At 53.0% G+C, this 6303-nt stretch overlaps 1 pseudogene across 1 annotated transcript; it reads right to left on the reverse strand.

The window, feature by feature from the left end:
- Positions 1 to 4529: 4529 nt before the first annotated feature.
- Positions 4530 to 6297, reverse strand: LOC103252061 (annotated as a pseudogene). The gene is made up of 2 exons (XR_503765.1): positions 6151 to 6297; positions 4530 to 5058 (listed from the first exon to the last, which is right to left on the reverse strand). The product of XR_503765.1 is annotated as a single-strand selective monofunctional uracil DNA glycosylase-like (transcript).
- Between the last annotated feature and the right edge of the window lie 6 nt (positions 6298 to 6303).

A 6303-nucleotide genomic window follows, 5' to 3' on the forward strand; every position in this document is an offset into this window, starting at 1 on the left:
GGCATGTGCCAGCATATCTGGTTAATTTTTTGATTTTTTGTAAAGATGAGGTCTCACTGTGTTGCCCAGGCTGGTCTCAAACTCCTGGGCTCAAGCAATCCACCCACCTCGACTTCCTAAAGTGCTGGGCTTACAGGTGTGAGCCACTGTGCTGGACCTACTTTTGACTTTTTAATAACTGCCGGTCTGGCTAGTGTGAGATGATACCTCATTGTGGTTTTGACTTGCATTTCTCTGATGATTACTGAGCGATGTTGAGCATTTTTTCAAATGTTACTTAATTTTAATTAAATTAAAACAGCCACACATGGCTAGGGGCTACCATATTGGTCTGCAACACTTTAGATGCCCCAAGTTATTTCAATTTGACTTTAGGATAATTCTCACGATGCTATTTTTTAACAGCTGAAGTCTCCATTCCCTTATGCTTGGGAGAAAACAGTGCACTCTCATTCCCTGAGGACACTCATTTACCCTGAATAAGCTATTCTAGATTGGATTTGGGGGTACAGGACAAGTCTGGTGGGACTGAGCCTGATCAGCCAGCTAAGCCCCAGACCCTTCCAATCTTCCAGACTTGAAAAAAGTCTGTTTGAGGTTGACATTGGTGGAGGACAAAATAATAAGCAGTGACGTGACTCTGGGTGCCTGATATGGGCTTAAGTATGCCCCCCAAAATTCCTATGCTGAAGCCCTAATATGACTATATTTGTTTTTTGTTTGTTTGTTTTTAGTTGGAGTCTCACTCTGTAGCCCAGACTGGAGTGCAGTGGCCGCTCCCGGCCAATGCACCCTCAACCTGCTGGGCTCCCGCCATCCTTCCGCCTCAGCCTTCCAAGTAGCTGGAACTACGGTGTGCGCTACCACACCCAGCTAGTTTTTTACTTATTGTAGAGAAAAGATCTCACCAAGTTGCCCGGGTGGATCTCGAACCCACAGGCTCAGGCAATCCATTCATCTCAGCCTCCGAAAGTCCTAGGATTACAGGCTGAGCCATGGAGCCCGGCCATATGACTATATTTGGACATAAGGCCCTTAAAGAGGCACTTATGGTTAAATGAGGCCCTAAGCATAGGGCCCCAATCCAATATGACAGGTCATTTCTAAGAGAGACACAGGGAGGCAGGGAGGTGTACGCAGAGGAAAGCCATGGGAGGACATAGCAAGAAAGCTGCTGTCTGCAAGCCAAGGAAAGAGGCCACAGGAAAAACCAAACCTGCTTGACCTTGAACTTCCAGCCTCCAGAACTGTGAAAAAATAAACTTCTGTCATCTAAGCCCCTCAGTCTGTGGTGGCTTTGTTATGGCAGCCCGAGCAGAGTACAGTACTCTCAGGAAAGACAGGCCCAGGGCCCTGGCCAGCCTCTCCATGATGGGATGTACCCCAGTAACTGAGGGCAAAAGCCCCCTCAAAACCAGACCTGGCAGTGACTCTGCCACATCCAGGCCCTCAAGTTATCATCCTGGTTGCTGCCGTCCAAGTGCCTCTCTGCACTCCCCAACTCTGCCCCCACCCTCTTATGACCTAGAGGCCCCAACTCCAGGCTTTCACGCAGACCCTGCCACGTCCCTACGAAGTCCTCCCTATAAACAAGACTCTTCCTTCCCCCCTTCCCTCCTGCACCCATTCCACCTCCTATATGGCCCTGTATCTCCTTCTGTGGATTTCCATCCTTTGTTGGGTGTTTCCAGTGTGCGTGTCCTGTGCATCTTACTTTCCTTGCTGGACTTTAATTATTCTAGCATTCAAGGCCCTTCACAAGTTTGCTCAACTTACCTCTCCAGCTTTTCTCCCAACTGTGCCAAACCAGCAGTGATCTACTTGCCACCCCTTGAACATAACACTATTCTTGAAGCACTCCAAAACTTCCCACTTTAAGGCCACTTGAAATGCCACCTCAGCCCGGCACGGTGACTCATGCCTATAATCCCAGCACTTTGGGAGGCCAAGGTGAGAGGACTGCCTGAGCCCACAAGTTCAAGACCAGCATGGGCAACTTGGCAATACCTCATCTCTACAATAAATCAAAAAATTAACCAGACATAGTGGTGCATGCCTGTAGTTCCAGCTACTTGGAAGGCTGAGGCAGAAGGATCACCTGAGCCCAACAGGTCAAGGCTGCAGTGGCCACAGGCGTGCCACTGCACTCCAGCCTGGGTAACAGAGTGAGACTCTGCCTCAAAAAATGAAAATAAAAATAATTTTAAAAATAAAAATTTAAATAAGAAAAAAGAAATACCACCTCCTCCAGAGAGCCTTCCCCAACTGCCTCAGCTAAATATACAGTGAAACAATGGTTTCTAGCCCTGTGCAATCACTCCACAGTGCTGCAGCATGGGCCACTCACCACTTAACACCATAGTCTGGCAGTAGATGAGAAAGGAATCCAAGGTCCGAAAAGGTGCAATGCTGCAATGCCACTCTGTTGTTTACCATTTGTAGTCAGTAGCTTCTCGACAGGTTCAAGGGCAGAGTCCCCAACAGGCACCCCCGCCTCCCCTCAGATGCCAGTCCCAAGCTCAGGGGTCTCCAGGCCACTTGCACTGCTGACCAAATGGCTATAAGTTCAAAGGTTCCCGCAACCCCCTCAGGTTGGACAATTTTGCTAGAACTTCACAGAACTCAGGGAAACACACTTATGATTAGAGCTTTATTATAAAGGATACCAATCAGAACCAGTCAGAGGAAGAAAGCTGAAGGTGAGGTCTGGGAGCATCCCAAACACAGCTGTGTCCTCTGCCCATAGAATCAGGACACGTCACCCTTCCAGCACAACCATGTGTTCACCAACCAGGAAGAGGACTGTGGTGTCAGACATTTTTCTCAGGGTTTTCTTTTGTGGGCATGATGGAGTCAAACCATAGGCCACTTGGATCAACTCAACCTCTGGCCCCTCTTCCCTCCCTGGAGATCAGTGGCCATCACCAACTCAGCGTCCCAGCCATCTATCCATACACTCCGTCTTTCTGGCACAGTCGGCCTCCATCCTCAGTCAAATCCTAGCATGTATCCCAGGTGCAGTCTCAGATCAACATTTCAGTTTAAACTCGGCTGTGCTCTAGGGGCAGATGGCAACTGAAATTCAGGTGAGGTTTGAGGAACCCACCATGAACAACAAACACACTCTCCTCACTAGGGAAATTCCAAGGATTTCATTTCCCTCTCCGTATCTGAAGACAAGGCAAAGTCCTTTACCGTACAATGAACAAGGAGGGTTTGACTAAAAATCTCATTAATTTTGGAAGCTGGAGAAAGCCTGTCTCCCAGGAGACGGGAAGACCATGTGTTTCTCCTTCAGGTGGTCTCCAGATCTGCTTTGCTCCCAACTCGGTCCACCTCCCCAGCCCTGGGCACCCACGTAGCCACCCAGCAGACATGAAAAGTGAGTGAGCCACCAGGCTCCCAAGCACCCATACCTGCTTCCCATGATGCCGTGACCATCACACAAGCTACTGGACAGCCGAAGGCCCCACGGCTTTGATAAGGCAATGGGAGACCTGCTACATCCTCCCAACCCCAGAGGATACTTTGCAAACAATGAGGTAAGGGGAAGAACTCTACACAACTGCCTCCCCGAACATGCAGAATCAGGAGTGGGGAAAGGCACTAAGACAAAGGGTTGAGGGGATTTTAATGCTTAGACTGGAAAAAAAATTCCAGGCTGGATTTTTCATAGTTATTCGTCCATGTCTGGCACGGCAGGAATCTGCCCCCATCCTGGCCACAGGTGGAAGCCTGGACTCACGAGGCAAGGTCTGCAGAGTGGAGAGGGGCTTCCCTTGTAGTGCTGTGACCCCCCCAACCTGAGGCGAGAAGGCAAGAAAGGTATGTAGTGAGCACCCACGTGCCAGGCCTACGTCAGGCCCTTGCAGGTCTTATCTCAGTGAAACCTTGCTCCAGCCCCAGGAGGTGGCACCCCCATCTTACAGATGAGGATCCTGAGGCTCAGAGAGGCCAGTTTGTCCATGACCAAGTTCATGAGTCTCAGGGCTGGGATGAGAATCCAGGTCCTCTGACCCTCTTTCTGCCACACTGAGTTCTTCCTCTGCTCTAGCCTCAGTCCCACAAGAAGTTTGCTCGTGATGTCATGTCTCAGGCTCTGTCCTGGTCCCTGTGAGGAAAAGTCTAGGCTCGGGAAGCTGTTCTAGAAGAATGGGCGGGGATCCTGGCAAGATATTTCCTCAGAAACACCAACCAGGACCTGAGAAGTCCAAGGTCGCTCTCCGTGGAAGAGTCTGCCAAGGAAACGAGGTAGAGCAGTCTACTTGCAACACCGCATGCCTGCTGGTTGCCGGGCATCAGACACCACAGAGGGTGCTCAGAGGAAGTGAAGAAAGCAGGGATCAGGAGGGCGGGCAGGAGTAGTGTCAAAATACCGCAGTGGTTGGAAGACGTGTCCGAAATCCAGGCAGACATGTCCCAGCAGCCAAACAGCCCAGGGGACCTTCTGCTCCAGCACAGGAGGAGCACTGGCAGCTGTTGCAAGGATGACTCAGAGGCCTTGGGTGTCCCATCCAGTCCCAGAACACTCATTTCGACAGCAGTGGCAGCAGCCCCAACTCCTCCAGCCTCTCCCTGGCCACCGCCTCCCAGCCCTTGTTGGCCTGCGGATTCCAGGGAGAAGGGTGCAGGAGCCCCTCCACCTGGACCTCCGGAGTCAGGCCAGCCAGAGCCCGCCGTGCCCGCTGATCCGCCAGCCGCCCCATTCCCACCACCAGCCACACCCCCAGCAGCTGCACCTGCCGGCAGAGGGCCGCCTCACAGAGCCTGAGAAGCTGTTCTCGCTGCCTGGCAGGCAGCTTCGGCAGAGGTGAGGTTGCGCCCGCTGGAAGCCAGGAAGAGCAGAGGACACAGGTTATGGACAAAGCAGTGACAGAAGAAGACCTCAGGCTGTCCACAGAGGTTCTGGGAAAAGCCCCAGAATCAGGCACCACTCACCTCTGACTGTGGGCACTCTAGTCCCAGCACCGGTCGCTTAGGGTGCTCCTGGGGAGGAGTCAGCACCAGCCCCTGAATGCTCAACCAGTCCTGGACCATGTTTACTTCCCCAAAGGGCACCTGTGAGGAAGGAGAGAGCCGTGAGGGGCTTCCAACTGGGGCCTGAAGCCAGGGGTCTCGCCTAAGTGACCCCTTCCCACCTTCCAGGAGGATTCAGCCTGGGCCCCTACCCTCACCTTCACCTGAAGGCCTCATACAGGGAGTCCGGGCCCTGTGGCTAGAGCCTGTCCATCTCTCTCCAGTTCCTCACTGTAGACTGTGGCCCAGAAGAATCTACTTGTCTGCCTCTGCCCCAACTAGCCTTTGGGACCAAGCACAGGGAGTACAATGAGAAACCCAGCCCTACACGGGTCTCACTGGTTAGTAATGGGGACAGACAAATGGCCAAGAAAGAAAGGCAGCCAGAGTCAAGGAGGCACAAGGACAGAGCTGACCACGCTCACCGGCTGCCCTCCCAGCCCCAAGACTCAGGCTGTCATTTCCATCGATCATCATCGATCACCTTTCATCACCCAGTTGGGGTCAATAAAAGCAGCTGAGCCTCCTGCCCTGAGGACCCTTCCCCTCCCCCACATGCCAAGCACCCCCACCGAGGGGCAGTCACTCATCCTGAGCCCTGAGAGGCAGGCAGGCTGGCCCTGGAGCCCGGTGCTGCTGTGAACCTCTCCCCAGCTGAGAAAGAAACCCAGGTGGCCGGAATGCCCCACGTGTCTTCCATACCCACCTGTCAGCCAGGCTCCTCTCAGGACCCAGCAGTCCTAGCCCTCTTCTGACCTCAACCACACACTAGGGACAGGGGAGATCCGGCAAGGCAAGGATGGAGTTGGAGGAAGGAAGGGCTTTCAGAGGTAATTAGCGGCCAGCTCTTGGGGAAATCAGAACTACCATTAATGTGCTTGGTTAATTATGGGCAGAGAGACCAGGAGAGTGTCTGCAACCACAGGAGCCTGTGTGTGCTAGGAGAGGACGGGGCGGGGACCTGCACAGCCATGCACATGCTCCTCCACACACACCAAGGCAGTGGACAAAGCAGTGATGGAAGAAGACCTCAGGCTGTCCACAGAGATTCTGGAAAAAGCCCCTGGACTCCCACTCCCCCACCCCCTACACTCCCCACCCCACTCCACCTGCCAGGGAAGCCAAGCCCCTTACCCCAGTGTGGGCCATGCCGAAAGGCCCTGGGTTCATACCCAGGAAAAGCACTTCCTTGGGGCCTTGGCAGAAGCAAATCATGTAGTTGCGATGCAGCTCCCATGCATACTCCACAGGGTTGTAGATGATGCCCACAGGCTCCAAAAATTGCAG

Source organism: Carlito syrichta, unplaced genomic scaffold (assembly GCF_000164805.1).
Source record: "Carlito syrichta isolate Samal-C Ts95f unplaced genomic scaffold, Tarsius_syrichta-2.0.1 Scaffold61697, whole genome shotgun sequence".
In the NCBI taxonomy this organism is placed as follows: domain Eukaryota; kingdom Metazoa; phylum Chordata; class Mammalia; order Primates; family Tarsiidae; genus Carlito; species Carlito syrichta.